At 40.5% G+C, this 9,593-nt stretch overlaps 1 pseudogene; it reads left to right on the plus strand.

Annotated features, from left to right (window-relative positions):
* The first annotated feature begins 1,206 nt into the window (after positions 1 to 1,206).
* Positions 1,207 to 1,777, plus strand: LOC101837920 (annotated as a pseudogene).
* The last annotated feature ends 7,816 nt before the right edge of the window (positions 1,778 to 9,593 follow it).

Consider the following 9,593-nt stretch of genomic DNA (forward strand, 5'->3'; position numbering starts at 1 on the left):
GCTGGCTAGCAAGATTAGCCAATTTCAGAGAGCTCTGGGCTTGCTTAGTAGACCTTGTTTCAAACGAATAAAGAAAGCCAGGCGGTGATGGCAAATGCCTCTAATCCCAGTACTCAGGAGGCAGAGGCAGGTGGATCTCTGTGAGTTCAAGACTAGCTTGATCTAAAGAGCTACCAGTTCCAGGACAGGAAGGGCTATTACAGAGAGAAACCCTGTCTCAAAAAAATTAAGGGAAGAGCAATTGCAGAGAAGTCTTAACATCAACCTCAGACATCAAAATGCACATGTCCATATGTGCATGAGGCATCTACACACACACACCCAAACATGCATATACACATACATCACACAAATGCATGGAAAGAAAAAAAAGTTGTAAACTTCCAGATACAGTGGCACAGACCAGTCACTCCCATCCTAAAAAGGAGGACTAGGAGACTGTCTAGAAGGAACAAACCAGTCCAGGAGGATGAGCACAAAGGCCTATAGGTATGTATCTAGGGCAAGTGATGCTGCAATTTGAGCTCCCAGTGGATTGAGCAGCTGAATTTCTATAGCCTTGAAGTTTGAGATCCATATGACCCTTTTTGTGGTCTGGAACCATTCATTGTCTGAAATTTTGCTTGGTAAACATTCTACATCCCTAGCATTCCAACACCCTGGCATCTTCATTGCAGCTTGGGCTTTTCCCACATAGCTTTCTTACAGCACTCTCTGGAGCATCCCAGAGAGATCCTGATTCTATCACACATTGTCTAGCCTCATGATCCTTCTTTTGGTATATTGATAGAAATCTCCATGACCCAAGACTATCATAGTATATATGCATGCAACTAGCATCATGTAGACAGTACCAAAGTTTGTCATCAATCCAGTAGTAGCCAGATCCTCTTGCTCCATGGCTTCAGTTTCCTCTGAGTAACTGTGTGGCTAAGAATAATAAAATCAATCTTGCCTACCCAGTGCTATAACAACAAGGTGCACTGTCCTTCTCTTCTCGATAGAAAGTCTTTTAAATGTATCTATACATTTATATATTTGAGGTTGTGATAGATCATGAATTTGAGACATGAGACAAGCTTGACCCGCCACTACTAGCCATGAAAATGGTAAAGGAGGGTCACACGTCAAGAAATAAAGTGACTTCAAGAAGTTAGAGGAGAGGGCAAGGGACCCGCCAGACCCAGGGATGCAGCACACCATCAAATGATGGTGTCTGGAAAATTTTTGAGGCAACTCTACAGCTTAAAGAAAATCCCATGGTCATGTGAATCCAGATACTTCTGGGAATGGTTTAGCACTGTTAATAAAGTAGATTATGAATGCAGCAGGGATGTTGGCCCTGACAGAGCAGCATCTGAGTAACTACTTCAGTGCAAGGCCAAAGTATGCTATTGTGGTCACCAGAAGTGGCTACAGGACAATAACCCCCCAGGAGGCTCTGTGGACAGATACAGGATTCAAGCTAATGATGTCACCAGTTCTTGTATCATGGACATTAGACTGGATCACATGGAGGGACTAGAGCATGTTGAAAAAAACACTATGCAAGTATCATTATATTGATGACAACTGTTTGCATAGGTTTAGTCCACATGAAAAAATAAGAAAAGGCCCATTGGAAATGGAAATAATTGTCTGTGAGAATGTCACATCATTGCTTTGAGACATTTTAGGAAGCTCATGTATTTGTTCTTCAGTGATCTTCCTGGAGTAAAGAATAAAGACAATCATGCCTGTCTTTAAGACACCATTGCCTTCTCTAGAACTAAAATGAACCCTGAAGTAAAATAAGTGTCTGATCTCAGTATATAGGGCCATTTGAAATTGCTGATACTAAATAGCTATAAATTCTACATAATCACAAATAGAACTGAGAATATGGTTTAGGAATGGAGAGTGGGTGTTAGGTAGAAAATAAATATTCAAAAGTAACTCACTAAAATTACTTAGTTGGAAGTGAAAAATTATATACATTGAATCATTTGAAAAATATGATATAGCATTTTAATTCTAAGGTATTTTTCATTGTCATATATACCTTAGATAGTGCTCTATTGATATAGAGTTATTCAAACTGCAGTGCAAATAGTCTCTATGATATGTCTTTAAAGACACTGAAGTGTTGCTGTAAATACCGGATTATGAAAACCTGAAAGCTCAGTTATAGACTTAGTGATGGAGTCGGTTGTGCACAGTGGTCAGTGGTGCTGAGAACAGTGCTGTGCTGCTTCCCAGGATCTGCATGCATTACTCAGTCTCCTTCATTGCTGTGGTCCTGATAGTACATACTTTTTAAAATACCGCTTCTCAGAATGAAGGGTGCTGGGTAATTTGTCCTTCTTTTAAGCTTGGACTACTCCTGGTTAAAACTGAACAAAGGTTCTTGTCTATAGCCAACTAGTTTTGCTGGTAAAACAAAACAAGAGCCAGGCTATCCTTACTGGCCATCTACTTCAAACAGAAAATGTTAGTGTGTAATTTTGCTGTCTCTCAAATATTTTGAATGCTACCTCATATGAACTCAAGGGACATAAAAAATATAAATATGAAAATGAATTTTATACCTAGAAAACACTAATAAATAATTTCATAGGGGGATTTAAAGAAAAGAAGCTAGAGAATGTGGGGACACCAGACCTTGAGCAGAAACCCACTTCCCCTTCGGCCTGGGAGCAGGCATCTGTGTAATGTTTACTGAAAACAATTCAGTGCTTTAAAGCTCTTGATAGGGCTCAGATAAGGGCTCCCTCACTGAGATACCATGACTTTCACACCCCCTACGGCTAGATGCCTCTTCCTGTCCCCGGCCCCTGCGGTGTCTCCCCGATTCTGGGGCCGGAGATTAAACCACCAGCCAGGAGGGTGAGAAGTGGAAAGAATGGTATGTAAATGGATGGCAAAAGTCCTTAAAAAGGGAAGCTCTTTTTTCTTGGAGAGACTTCTCCTGAGACTTCTCTCTCCTAAGCAACTTGGAATCTCCTCCTAAGCTGACTTGGGAAGCATAAAGTTTTCTTAAAGCAACCGACCACCTCGCTACATTCTCGGATGCAGGCCGCACAGCAGGTGCGACAAGAGAACACAAGGTAGTTCCCCCCACCCAAAAAGAAGTTCTCCAAAGGGAATATAGCCCTGATACTGTGGCGAACCACCGGTGTTCCGGGTTACAGCACTACAACACTTCACATCTATCAGAGGCGAAGGGCTAAGGATATAAATGAAGACAAAGACAGTGGCTCATTCTTATGAGGAGAATGGTATTTATTTTAACAAGGGTGGAGCCTTATATACCAAGGTCAGAAGCCTAGTTCCCAGGGCCCTTCGGCAAAGGGTGGGCCAAAAACAGGAATTAGCATTTAGGCAATAAGGATGGACAGAAAACAGGAACTTGCACACAGGCCTTACTGGGAGGAGGGGACAAGAAGTGTTTTGCTAGAAACTTCTAGTCACAAGTAGGTTAACAGACCCCCATGGGGGAAGGGTGCAAGACGATACCTTAATTTTAGTTCAGTGAGATCCATGCTGTACTTCTGACCAAAATAACTGTCACACTAACAACAATAAAAAACCTCCTTGTGTTGTTTAAACTACTGACTGGTATGATTCAAAATTGCAAGGCATTACAAGGACTCTAAATTAATATTTTGCAGGTTGGATAACTAAGGTCCACAGAGTATGAAGACAAAACTAGAAAGAATATAATCCTCTAACATCTCTGTCTAGTGACCATCCCACTGTTCCAGTCTGCCTTACTGCCTCGATATTTGCCCTTATGGAGTTTTCTCATAATGGCAGAACAAATAGTTGGCAGAGAAACAGAAGCATACTGTCTAACGTGGATGAACTTGAACTGCAATATTTGGTTTGAAATCCAGAGCCAGATAAGAGAACAAGTAAGTGAAAGAAAGATATATTCACTTTTTTCTTTTTATTTTTAAATTTAAATTAGAAACAAGGTTGCTTCACATGTCAATCCCCAGTCCCTCTCCCTTTCCCTCCCCTACTCCCATGCCCCCCCACTAGCTCCTCCAATACCCCTCATTTCTCCAGGGAGGGTGAGGCCCTCCATAGGGGTGTCCAAAGTCTGTCATTTCATACAGGGCAGGGCCTAGATCCTCCCCCAAGAGTCCAGGCTGAGAGTGCATCTCTCATTGTTGGATGAACATCCAAAGTCCATTTGTATGCCAGGGATAAACAGTGATCTACTATCCAAGAACCCATAGATTGCCTAGGCCTCCTCACTGACACCCACATTCAGGGGTCTTGATCAGTCCCATGCTGGATTTCCAGGCATCAGCCTGGGATTCAAGAGCTAACCCTTGTCAGGTCAGCTGTTTCTGGGGGTTAAACCAGCCCAGTCTTAATCCCTTTGGTCATCAGTCCTCCCTCTCTGTCACTGGGATCCTTGAGTTCAGCTCAGTGCTTAGCCGTGGGAGTCTGCCTCTTCTTCCATCAGCCATTAGATGAAGATTCTATTCCCCAGACTCTCTGGCCGTGGGATTGTAGGCTGGCACTCCCCAGATCTATGTCTGAAATCCATATATGAGAGAGTACATACCATGTTTGTCTGGGTTACCTCACTCAGGATGGTTTCTTCTAATGCCATCCATTTGCCTGCAAATCTCAGGGTTCCATTTTTTTTCTGCTGAATAGTACTCCATTGTGTAAATGTACCACATTTTCTCTATCCACTCTTCGGTTGAGGGGCATCTAGGCTGCTTCCAAGTTCTGGCTATTACAAATAATGCTGCTATGAACATAGTGGAACAGACATCCTTGTTGTATGAATGTGTAGCCCACTTTTTAATTGGATCCTTTGGTGCTTTGGGGACTTGCTTCTTGAGTTCTTTGTAAATTTTGGAGATCAGCCCTCCGTCAGATGTGGGGTTAATGAATATCTCTTCCCATTCTATGTGCTGCCTTTTTGTCTTGTTGACTGTGTTATTTGCCTTACAGAAGGTTCTCAGTTTCAGGAGGTTCCATATATTAATTGTTGACCTCACTGTCTGTGCTACTGGTGTTATGTTCAGGAACCGGTCTCCTGTACCAATTTGTTCAAGGGTACCACCCACTTTCTCTTCTAAGTGTTTCAGTGTGGCTGGATTTATGTTGAGGTCTTTCATCCATTTGGACTTAAGTTTTGTGCATAGCAATAAACATGGATCTGTCTGAATTCTTCTATATGCCAGCATCCAGTTATGCCAACACCATTTGCTGAAGATGCTTTCTTTATTCCATTGTATATTTTTACCTTCTTTGTCGAAAATCAGATGTCCATACATGTATGGGTTAATATCAGGGTGTTCAATTCGATTCCATTGGTCTACCTGTCTATTTTTGTGCCAATACCAAGCTGTTTTCAGGACTATAGCTCTATAATAGAGCTTGAAGTCAAGGATGGTGATGCCTCCAGATGTTGGTTTGTTGAGTAAGGTTGTTTTGGCTATCCTGGGTCTTTTGTTTTTCCATACAAAGTTGATTATTGTTCTTTCAAGGTCTGTGAAGAATTGTCCTGGTATTTTAATGGGGATTTCTTTGAATCTGTAGATTGCTTTTGGCAGGATTGCCATTTTTAATACATTGATCCTACCTATCCAAGAGCATGGGAGATCTTTCTATTTTCTGATGTCTTCTTTAATTTCTTTCTTTAAAGACTCAAAGTTCTTGAGATACAGGTCTTTCACTTGTTTGGTTAGCATTACCCCAAGGCATTTTATGTTTTTTGTGGCAATTGCAAAGGATAATGTTTCCCTGATTTCTTTCTCAGCCCTTTTATCATCTGTATATAGTAGGGCTAACTTTCACTATTTACAGATGATATGATAGTTTACATAAGTGACACAAAAAACTCTACCAGGGAACTCTTACAGCTGATAATCACTTTCAGCAAAGTGGCAGGCTACAAGATGTATTCACTTTTAAAATGCAAATGTATAAAGTTAACTTTCCTTTTTATTATTATCTAAATAGCTTTGGTCTTTTACTCTCTAACAAGTCAGGAAATTTAAGAAATTAAGACAGCTTAGGTATGAGTTAATATCCTGCTATCTCTGGAATATTGGTAGAAATCTGTTATCCCAGAGATTATGCACATTTTCTATTATCTTAGGTGTCAGCCATCTGAAGAATAACTGGGGCTGTGATATGCCTGCTGAGATCACGATTACAATCACAGCCCGACAGCGACAGCAACACCAGAGTCAGCAGCATGAAGGGCGTCAGAGTTCAAGCTTGGACAATCTGTTCACATTCGCCACTTCTTTGCCTTCTGATGTGCAGTGGGAAACCATCACCAGAGCCACATGCAATTTCTCCCCAGGACTCACACTGCTGCCTTTGCTGCTGCACCTGTGTCAAAGTGGGGCAGGGGAATAGAACTTGTGGGGACAGGGGCTACTTCTGCCTCGGGTCCTAAAAGAATCCACAATTCCATTTCTATGTTTTTTTCTTTCTAAAAATGAGTTGAGTGTGCTCAAATTAACCACATATTATATATAAAGAGTTCCATTAAGTTAAGCTATTAATATTTTGACAATATGAATATTAATGTGATATAGCATTGCAACTTTCCTAGGCTGGATGGAGGACTTAGACAATGAAGAGGGAAGCATATACCACTCTCTGCTATTTCCCCTCAAAATGTCCCAAATTTGCCATATCCCCAATTGCTAAAATGCACAAGAAATTTCATAAGAAAAAGCATATCGTGGGGCTGTACAGATGGCTCAGCCATAAAGAATGCATATTTCTCTTCCAGAGGAACTGAGTTTAGTCCTCAGTACCCACATCAGGTGACTCACAACCGCCTGTAACTCTAGTTAGAAGTATGGCTTCCACTTCTGACCTCTGCGGGCACATACAATTGTATGCATAATCCCACACAGACACATAATTAAAAATACTAAAACTTTTAAATAAGAAAAAGTACATCAATGTCCAGGTATGATCCCAACCAAACAAATGGAACCTAGCATAGTCGCTTCCCCACTCATTAAAAACTGACTTGCTGACTTTGAGGATACCCAGAAGTACCCTTTCCTTTGGCCAACCAAGAAAAGCAAATGCCCTGAAAAACTGCCAAGGGATGATAGGCAGCTGACTCAAGAAAATGATTGTATATCTCAATGAATAAATAAGAAGTGTTATTTATAAAGGAACATATTCCATCCCCATCACCTAGACCACCCCAATGTCCAATGGCTATCTCCTTTATGAGCTCCAAGCCCTTAAAATAACTCATGTGTGTGTTTGTCTATATTCTTTTATCAGTGACAGAAGCACAATGCCAAGTGGACAAAGCAAAATGCACATACATACTTGCAGGCATAGACAGATGTGCAAGCTAAAATGCCCATGATTAAGGCTAACTTTTGTGGTGTCTATGTTTCAGCAAGGCCATGGGAAAGCTGTCTCTCTGTCTCCTGATTCTGCTTCTCCTTAGATGGAGCAATTCTTATCCAAGTGGTAGCAAGACGGCTACCAACAGCTTCATACTTATGTTGTGTTTCCTGAGAAGTCCCAGCAGAAAAACAAGACTCTTTCAGAAGTTCCAACTGAAGCCAAAGAGTTAAGTTTCTGTGTTTGGTCCTATAAAACACATACATACACTCACACATAAACACAGACAAATAAACACACAAACACACAAACACACGCACACATACTACATCCCTAAACGAATCATCGCAGCTGAAGTCAAAGAACCATACACCAGATTGTGGGTTTCACATTCACACAGCCACCCCAACCATGTGTTCTGAGAGGAGTTCATTTTCCCAGGAAAATCAAAGTGTTACCTTGAAAAAATTGGTTAAAAACAACCAAAATTGCCACCTAATAAGGGTCAATTTTTTTGGTAGTAGCTATGGGGGCACACATGGGTTTTTCCTTCTGTTTCCAAACTTTCTAAAGTTATTGTAGTATCTTTTATTTTTAGTGGCAGTGAAAACAAAGTATGATGTGACAAGAAATGAGGAGAAAGAAAAGCAAAATTATGTTTCAAAGAAGTGAAGCTATGATTATCTAAAGGTCAAGGGTTTCTTTTAAAACATGGAAATGCCCCAACTGTGATAAATGTTTTCCTTTTCAATGTCCCTGCAGGTGTATAGCCTCATTTGTTCAGTTCTTCCAAAGATGACTAAATAAGACGAATGATATTATGACCTGTCTGTCCAAATGAATTCTGCCCTACTAAAATGTATTGCACTGAATCCAAGAACATGATTTTAAATTAATTCAAGGGCAAAGTCAAGACCATCTTTGATCTAACCTCTATTTGCCTCTCTAGTTTTGTCTCCTAATAAAGCCAACCATGAAGCATCCACTCATCAACACTACTCTATCCACAATCGAGCTACCCACCAGGCATCCTCATGACTGCTGTCTTCTCCCATCCTCTTTACTGACAAGAAATATCCTTAGCCTTATCTTTGTAAAGCTCCTCCTTTAAAGGCCCAATTCAAAGTCCACATTATCTAGAAAGCATTCCCTGGTCCCTTATTAAATTCTTTCAGCACTCAAAGCCTATTATGAATAGTCCTCTCTGGCCCTTATTTCATTCTGCCCTATATTACAGTGAGTTATGTGCTGTAAGTGGATTTGGCTGTATCATTTTCTACATATTTATAAACTCTTCCCCAGCATGCAGATCACAAAAGAATTGTTAATCTTATTGTATCTTGTTTTATTTATTGTTATCATTGAATGAAAGAAGGCCCCAAAGAAAACAGAGTTGATCCTTCACAAAAAATACAAATCCAGGTGTGATGGTGCATACCTGTAAGATACCTCAAGATATCAAGACCAATCCGGGCCGCTACATAAACATCCTGTCCAAAAAAATAACTTAAAATGGGAAATAATCTTTGTATTATGCACATAACATGTTTTCAGAGAGTCCACCATTCATGCCCTTCTTCTAGTGGCAAAAGAGAAGAAATGGTTATGAGCCAAACTACACAAGAAAAAGTGTCTAATGATGAAACAGCTCTGCTCACTATAATCTAACTTCAGCAATCATCTGAAATAGGGAATACATTTAAAAATAAAGTTCTCACCCAAAGTCAGCCAAGATGCACCCTAGTTAGGCTGAGCCAGCATCTCTCTGGATATTTTTTCAAGGCAGTTAAATACAGACTTACACAGTCCTCAGACCAAAGCCGGCAACTAATCAGGCAGTCTAGAAGAAACAAGTCTTAACAAAAGTGCTTCCAAAACCCAGGGCACAGACATGTGACTTCTTCATGGTACCAGCTCCTTTGTCGCCATCAAGTATCACTACACTGACAAAGGGAAAGCATTCACACAACAAAAACCTCATGAACAATGGGATCATTCCGTGATTCCAAGCAACAGAACTTGAGAGGCAAAAAGCAAGAGAAGACCCACATTTCATTTCCTGTAGGTGTGACTTGTAAACATCTAACTTGGTTGTGCTTGAACTACCTTGAAAGTGTTTTTCTTGGAAGAAATGTCTTAACCTTTAAGCTTTTAAGCTATCCATAAAGCTTGACTAATTGGAGGATAAAATGTACACTTTTACAAAATATATCATCAGAAAGTGAGCTCATTATAAATGCTGAGATTTGTCAAAG

The sequence above is a fragment of the Mesocricetus auratus genome, unplaced genomic scaffold (genome assembly GCF_017639785.1).
Source record: "Mesocricetus auratus isolate SY011 unplaced genomic scaffold, BCM_Maur_2.0 Super-Scaffold_100676, whole genome shotgun sequence".
NCBI classification, from domain to species: domain Eukaryota; kingdom Metazoa; phylum Chordata; class Mammalia; order Rodentia; family Cricetidae; genus Mesocricetus; species Mesocricetus auratus.